We start from the raw sequence: 8,782 nt of genomic DNA, 5'->3' as shown, positions 1-8,782 counted from the left end.
AGGTTGTTGTAAGCTAGGCTGACGCCACGGCACTCTAGCCCAGACAACAGAATTAAACTCTGTCTCAAAAAAAAACAAACAAAAAACTTTAGTCATAAACTATGCAAAAATCTATTTTCTGTTCTTGCACTAAAAATCACAAATTTGTACTTCCTTAAAATTGGAGGGAAAGTCATGCATAAATTTGAAAGTGTAAATTCTTTTAAGTGGGCATGTCACTTAAAGTTTGTTTTCTGAGCGAGGCAGAAATCAGAGAAGACAGCGTGCTCTTGGAAAGTTCTGTCAGCATCACATGCACGCGATTCCTGTGCCCTTTCCTTTCCGGAGTTTCTTTGTATGTCTGGACAGGCTTCTCAGTGGCTTTGTCCATGACGTTTATGGCACATGACTGGACGTAGCCTCCTCCCTCTCCCCAGTGCACCTAGAGGAGAGGATTGCTCTCTTGTCAGTAGCCAGGCTTCTGCAGCCTGCCAAGTGATCACACCACCGCTGCTCAGAGTAGTAAATCTTCTTTAGAAAAGGGGGGGTGGGGTGAGTACTATATATATATTTTAAAGGGATTATTAAAAAATAATTTTAGAATAATTCTGTTGTTTAGGGGTTTTTGGTGAGCTACTAGGTGGATGATCTACTTTGGAACTAAAGTTTTAATTAGAGGTTAATCTAATGAATCAGTGATTTATGTCCTTAAATGAAGTAAATGGCAGGAGTTAAAAGTAGTTAAACTTAATTTAAAGTTTAGAGAAATTGGTCTTTTCATAATTATAGTATGGTAAACACCTATTTAGACCACTTACTATCTTATTATGTACTATTTTCTATCTTCATTGTTGTTACTGCTTAATTAACATTTGTTTTCTACTGCTAGATTTCCTAAGGTCAGTGCGTAAACCCCGTATGATTAACAAAAATGCCAGCAGGCCTCTGGCCCTTTGTGGACAGTCTGTTAGTGGTTGAGGTGACATGAGAGCCTTCGTCCCATATTCCTGGGGCTCCAGTGCCCCTCTGTCTTGCCCTCAAACTCACTGATGCATGTGCCTTAAGACTTTGGGAAAAGGAAGAGTAAACCTTTAGGAGAGATTTGGTAGCCCTGAGTTCTCTCCTCTCTCTTTCTCTCTCTCTCTTTTTTCCTGAGACAGAGTCTCACTCTGTTGCCTGGGCTAGAGTGCCATGGCGTCAGCCTAGCTCACAGCAACCTCAAACTCCTGGGCTCAAGCAATCCTTCTGCCTCAGCCTCCCGAGTAGCTGGGACTACAGGCATGCGCCACCATGCCTGGCTAATTTTTTCTGTATATTTTTAATTGTCCGACTAATTTCTTTCTATTGTTAGTAGAGAGGAGTCTCACTCTTCCTCAGGCTGGTCTCAAATTCCTGACCTCCAGTGATCCTCCTGCCTTGGCCTCCTGGAGTGCTAGAGTTACAGGTGTGAGCCACCACAGCTGGCCTACACTCTCGTTTTTTTTTTTTATGTGTTCTTGTGGGTCTTGTTTTCCAACCAAGATTGTACGTGGCTTTTTGGGAGGACCAATCTTGAGCTAATAAACAAACAAAAAGTTACGTGTTCTATAGTACTACTTGTACTTTTGTATTTAATTCGTCATTTAAACATTTTCAATGTAATATTTAATCTGTATAATCATTTGATGTTAGGTGTGTGACATTACTTACGGTGTTTACTTGGTCAAAATTACAAACTTTTTTGCTTTTGAGGAGTTCTCAGTCTTCTCCATGACCACTGGCAACATTGTTTATGGAGCCCTAGACCTGTTCATTGATAGTAAAGACTTTCCTCTGAATAGGTGCTTTTTAAAGATAATTTCTATGAAAATCTCTATACAGTGCGTATGAAAAAATTTTCCTTTACAGTGAGAGAGTGTAATAAATAAAATTTCTTTTCCTCCTACATTCTGAACCTACTAGAAATAGAAAAAGAAATCAGAAAATGGAGATCAAACTATTAGGTCATTAAATATGAAATGTCCGATTTCAAATGGAAAGTTTAGTTTATTATATCTCAAACAAGAAGCAGTACAATTAATCAAAGTATGTGCCTAATTGTTGATACACTTTAGCCATCTTAACGGTAGCTTGCTCATGCCAGCAGCAAAGAAGCCTGAAATCATGAAAGATGTTTTCCACAGCTTGTTGAGAGTTGAATATTTTCCCTTGCAAGAAGTGGTCCAAAGCCTGGAAGAAGTGCTAGTCAGTTGGTGCAAGGTCTGGTGAATACGGTAGATGACAGAGAGTTTCTAAGTGCAGCTTCTGTAGTTTGAGCACTGTTCCTTTTTGTGACATGTGGTCGAGTGTTGTCTTGCAAGAGGATTGGCCTATCTCTATTGACCAATCTCTGCCATTTAATCACAAGTATCCTCATCGTTTTGTCCAGTTGGTTGCAGTACACGTGTGCTATAATTGACTGACTAGGTTTCACGAAGCTGTAGTGGATAATACTAGTGCTGGACCACCAAACACACACCATTAGATTTTTTTGATAAATACTGTTTTGGAACTGTGTTTCAGCACTTCATCTTTATCCAGCCATTGTGCCAAACACTTGGGATTGTCAAAAAGATTCCATTTTTCATCACATATAACAATACAGTGTAGAAATGTGACAGCAAAGAAAGGCAAGCTTCAAGATGTTTTCTCTCCTGATGCTTGTTTAATTCATGCAGTACCCATATATCCAGCTACTTTACCTTGCCCATTTGTTTTAAATGGTCCAATATTGTTGGAATAGTATTGGCAAACTTTGCTGCTAATTCACATGTAGGTTGAGGTGGATTCGCTTCCATTACAGCTTTCAGCTCATCATTATCCACCTTGGTCTCAGGTCACTCACATGGTTCATTTTCAAGGTTAAAATCACCAGAACAGAACTTCTCAAACCATTGACATGCTGTGCGTTCATTAGCCACATCCTTCCCAAACACTTCGTTGATATTTCAAGCTGTCTGCACTGCATTGGTTCCATGATGGAATTCATATTAGAAAATAGCACGAATTTTTGACTTATCCATGGTTTCACAAAAATTGCTCTAAAAAAAATTTGGAAGATAATCACAAGCCAAAATGTGTATTGGAAAGAATGAGGATGTAGCTTCACAATAAAATAAACAAGAAGGGTCAAAGTGAAATTTCTCAGAGATATCAACTGTCAAACATACTACTTCAGGAAATTGGGCATTTCGTACTTGATAACCTAATACCAGCCTTATAACTGGTGAAGAGAGGGAGATGGACAAGTTCCCCTAACTTCAAGCATCTGGGAAATATGTTGCAAATTTCGAACATAGGTTAAATTTCTACCTATTTCTGTTCCAGTAATAGGAAGATGAACCAGACTGTTTGGAATTATCATTTGATATAACCAGAAGCTTTAGGTACCACCTATACTTTGGTATTTCCCAAATTTATATAGTCCTCATTATTTATGGGTTTTGTATTTGTGAATTTGCCTATCACTAAAGTTTATTTGTAACCCCCAAATCAATCCAAAGGTAGTGCTTTCGTGGTCATTTCTGGACATGCACAGAGCATTGAAAAATGCAACTGAGCAACAGTTCTTTCCTTCTGGGCACATGGAAGACCATACTTCTCACTCCCCAGCAGTTGATTTGCTGTCCCTTTTTAGACCCTGAGGGAAGAGGCTGAGAAATATTTCATGGAATAAATATTTGGTATTATTGTGGGAACACTTGGTATTTCTTTGGGTGATGGTAGCTTCTGCAAGTTGAGAGCTGCTTCTAAACCTGTAAGGGATATTTTTGGAACTGGAAGGGAATTTTTTTTTAGGGAAAATAAACATCTGAACAATGGGTTAAGTAAAAGCTTTGAGACATTCTTGAAAAAATTCACCATTTCAAGAATAGATTGTTTTAGAGTTTGTTGTTGTTGTGTTTTTTTTTCCTGAACCACGTGCCTTCTAAAACAGTTTAGATTTTAGACTAAACAATGGTTTCTGCTTAGGTTGTTTTAAAATCAATAATAGATATCAAGAAGAACTTTGGACTGGCTGACCGGGGTGACACTGTCTTCTGCTGCCTCTTCTCTGCTCCACACAGCGTGGGTGTACTCTGTTCTCCTTGCAAGCGCCTCTGTCATATGATGGTTTCGTCTTCAGGGTGGTGGCACGGCTCCACCGGTTCAGTTTGCTCTGTTTCAGTTGAGAAGGATGGGTGGAGTACACCGATTTTGTAACGATGGCCTTGTGGTTTTACAGACAAAGGAGTGATGTATAATTAGTAAGGCAGAAGGATTCAGAAGGAAACAGGAAGGGGATCTGCAGCGCTCATGCCTCAGAGCAGATCTCCAAACCCCACCCCGTTTTTTACGTGCTCTTATTTGAGTTGTCAGAGAACTTTGCCTTCATTACTTGAGTTTCATACCGTGATGAGCAACTGGTTTCATGTTTAGTTAAGACTGGAATTTTTTGGTAAAAATTACTAATAGAATTTGGTTTAGAAGTGCACAGAAAACTAAATGAATTTAATAATCTCCCTCCCTCCTTCTCCAGACAGTTATCGTGTATTATTCCAGGTAGCAGAGGTACTGGAAAGATCATTTTTGGAAAGATCAATTGTGTTTATCATGGATCAGCTGGCGCTTGTAATGCATTACTTTAATCCAGTTTAGGAGTGTACTTTTCTGGTAGCCTAGTTGTGGTTGTGCCTCTACAGTAACCACTGTGCTTGTTTGATCTTTAAACATTTCCTTTGACCCAGGACTGTGTTGAAACTATTCATTCCCCACACAGTGGGGCAATCAGTACTTAATACTGAGCTGATGGGCCACCTGCCATGATTACTCGGTGATCACGTACAAGCACGTAAAGCGGCTCAGTAGACATTTTTCATCTTTGAGGATGGGACCCGTAGCTCATAGAATGAGGGGATGATTAGAGGTGAAACTCATCATAAACCTGTGTCAGTGCCTTCATTTTGTTCCCTACATGTGGGTCATGGTGGGCGACAGTGAGACAGGGGAGGGGAGAAGGCTCCAGAGCTGGACTTTGAAGAATAGGTAGGAGTCAGAAAAGTAGAAAAAATTATAAAATTTATCTGAAAGCGATATATATACATAGTTTTAAAGATCATATACAACAGAAAAATTTACATGCATGCTCATAGCAGCATTTTTCTTAATAGCCAAACGGTAGAAATAACCCAAATGTTCATCAACTAATGAAGGGATAAACAAAATGAGGCCTATCCCTACTGCAGAAGATTATTTAGCCATAGAAAGGAATGGAGTTCTGACACATGCTACAACATGGCTGAACTTGAAAACTATGCCAAGAAGCCAGGTATCGTACTTGGGCAAATCAGTAGAAACAGAGGGTAGATTAGTGGTTGCCAGGGGCTGGGTAGGGGGCGGTGAGGGGCATGGGGACTGACTGCCAATGGTACGGAATTTTCTTTTAGGTGTGATGAAAATGTTCTAGAATTAGATAGTGGTGATGGTTACATAACTCTGTGAATATACTGAAAAATACTGAAGTGTATACTTTCAAAGAGTGAATTTTATGGCATGTGAATTATGTTTCAATTTTTAAAAATTCTACCTTAAGGGGATTCAACATGTTGGTACTATTTTCAGGTTCAAACCATTTAAAAATACTGTTCAATCTTCACTTAAATTGTGGAGTCCTCTATGTAACCAACAGTAATTCTAGTTGCTCTTTTATATTTGGCAGCACTGCATTAATTTCAGCCTCTTATTTAAAATTCTACCTAGTATATAAACATGTCTTCTAAATGATAGGTACAGATAAACATTTGTCATCTTGGAGAAAAGAAAAAGATCATATAGAATTCAAAGGGTTATAATGAAAAATAGAGTTTCCCACTCCACCTTGGGACCCTTTTCCTAGGGGCAACAATTTTGAATTTTTCTAGCTGGTTGTGACATGATTTACCTCCAAATTTAAAATATTCTCCTACTATTTCTTGATCGCTAATTTCAGACAGTATCTATTGACTTTCTGTTGATCAGTATGGTGTCAGTTGTTTTTCAACATACTCTATCTCTGCCTCCTGCTTATGGATGAGCAACTATTGTGTTCTGTCTATCCTGTTTTCTGTCTGCTTAAGCGCACCAGTCAGCGCCGATCCCCTGAGCGATGCTCATCATTTTTCTGCTCGAATCTAAGATGAGCTGCTCCTGGCTCTGCTGTGTGGCCTTTGGGTTTTGATGTCCCTTTGGAGTTGTTCTGGGACTACACTATATCATGCCTCTCTGTTGGGTCACTTTTCCTAGGGCCCATATCTTTCCTGTTTTTAATTTACCTTAAGTTCGCGTACACGCATTCTCTAGAAGTTTCCTAGTAAAGGATATGTGGGAGGTCTGTGTTCTGAGTTTGGTATTAGAAAATGTCTTAATCTGTTGTCGTACTTTTTTTGGATTTGGCATAAAATTATTCCAATAAAGTTTTTTCCCCAATTTCGAGGGCTTTTTTTGGCCCAACACAATGTTCATGAGCCTTATCCATGTTGCATGTAGCCTTAGTTTGTTCATTTTACGAATGTAAATGTAATGTAAATGTATTTGATTGTTTGAATATACCGTAATTTAAAACAACAATCTGTTTCATTTTTGATGGGCATTTAGGGAGTTTCCAGTTTTGATTATTGCTACAAATGCTGCTGTGAACATTTATATTCCTGTTTCCTGGTATTCATGTGAAGACTGTATACCCAGCAGCGTTTGTGGAAAAATCGATCCTTTCCCAATGACCTGTGTTGCCAGCTATGTCATGTGTCAAGAGTTTATAATCTGTGTAGAGTCATTTTTAGGCTTTGTATCCCATTCTGTTGGTCTGACCACGGTATCTTACAGTCCTCAAAACAAACAAGTAAAACCTGCTGGGGTTATGATTTGCAGTGGATTGAATCTGTAGATTATCTGGAAGAAAATTGACATCTTTAGTATATTGAGTCCATGTATCTATGAGCAGTTTATCTCTCTGTTTATTTAGGTCTTCCTTAAAGTCTTTCAATAAAATTTAGAACTTCTTCCCATAGAAGTCTGGCACATTGTTGATAGATTTATTACTATGTATTTAATTAGTGTTGGTTGTTGATGCATTGTGTATTGATTTTGTAACCAGCAGCCTTGGTGAACTGTTAATGATTTAGACAATTTGTCTTTAAGTTCATTTGCCTTTTCTATGTGGACAGTCAAACCAACTTTGTGAATAATAATGATTTCATTTCTCACCCTCCTATCCTTATACCTTTTTTTCTCGTCCTATTTAATTGGCTAGGGCAGCAGGGCTTAATTCTCTTGGGGATTCCTGGTTGGGAAAGATTGGGTTAGTAAATTCTCCAGCACAGTGTGCATAGAGATGCTGACAGTGGGCATCCTTCCTTTTTTCCCAGTGTTAAAGGAAAAGCTTTCAACAGCGGCCCCAAGTGTAATGTTTATCATGTGAAAACATCCTTTTTTGTCTGATTTGAGGTAGGTCCAGGTAGGTTTCTTGGCTAGGAAGGGAATGTGCAGTCCAGCCAACACAAATAATTGTTCTGTGACTTCAGGCATAAAATCATTTTGAAAGACAGTAGAATAACTAGTCTGAGGATTTGTTTGGGAAAGAAAAGTTAGGTCAGGAACTAGATTCTTGTAAGAATGGGACTTCGTTACGCAAATATAGAAACACGGGTGGGTCTCTGCGGATGATGGTGTCTGTGTGAGGGTTGCAGTAGACCCGTTTGGGGAACCAGACAGCACCAGGTCTTGAGGGTCTCTTGTGCTGCACAGCTCTGTCTGAAAATATCCTTCCTCCTCACCCCCAATGTTGGTCTCTCGATCCTTCAAGATTGTGACCACACTGTAGTATTTTAATCTCTCCAGGTCTCCTCCTAAATACCAGATAGTGCTGCTAAGATAGTGGATTTTCTTAAAAGTCACCCATTGCCCCCATTTTTAGGATGCCTACTCCAACATCCTCCCTGCCTCTCCCAGGGACTTTTTGGCATTCTACCCTATGAGCTTGGAGTTCCTGGGCCTTCACCGCCTCGTCTTCAGCTTGCCGTGTGGGATTTATTTTAGTGCTGCCACCGCCTCCTGTGTCCTCCAGGCAGCTGTCAGGGTTTGAAGGGGAGGCGCTGTGTTCCCTTCGTCTTTGTAGGCCTAGCACCTCACTAACGGGGTACTCAGCACAGTTTGATGCACATCATTTAGAATGAACACACCGTAGAGTCACCTCTTTTTTTTTTTTTTTTTTGAGACAGAGTCTTGCTCTGTCACCCAGGCTAGAGTGCCATGGCATCAGCCTAGCTCACAGCAACCTCAAACTCCTGGGCTCAAGCAATCCTCCTGCCTCAGCCTCCTGAGTAGCTGGGACTACAGATGTGTGCCACCACGCCCTGTTAATTTTTTCTATATATTTTTAGTTGTCTAGCTAATTTCTTTCTATATTTTTAGTAGAGATGGGGGTCTCGCTTTTGCTCAGGCTGGTCTCAAACTCCTGAGCTCAAATGATCCGCCCACCTTGGCCTTCCAGAGTGTTAGGATTACAGGCATGAGCCACCACACCCAGCCTAAGAGTCATCTTTTTTTTGAATGAATGCAGAGTATTCAGCATATACTTTTTTTTATTGTAATGAGTAATTTGTGTGTGAACACCAGCTAGAAAATGAAAGAACAGTTATTCTAAGTATATTAGTTCTTTCAGGTAGGAAGTAGGAGGATCTCAGCTTACCAGAGGGTGAGATTTTACCCTAAGAAGACACAAGGAAGTGGGAAGCTTAGTTGCCACCTTGTGGGTCCGGGTGCTCAGGTT

Source organism: Microcebus murinus, chromosome 18 (genome assembly GCF_040939455.1).
Source record: "Microcebus murinus isolate Inina chromosome 18, M.murinus_Inina_mat1.0, whole genome shotgun sequence".
In the NCBI taxonomy this organism is placed as follows: Eukaryota; Metazoa; Chordata; class Mammalia; order Primates; family Cheirogaleidae; genus Microcebus; species Microcebus murinus.
The sequence above is the reverse complement of the archived record's forward strand: the minus strand, read 5'-3'. Positions refer to the sequence as shown.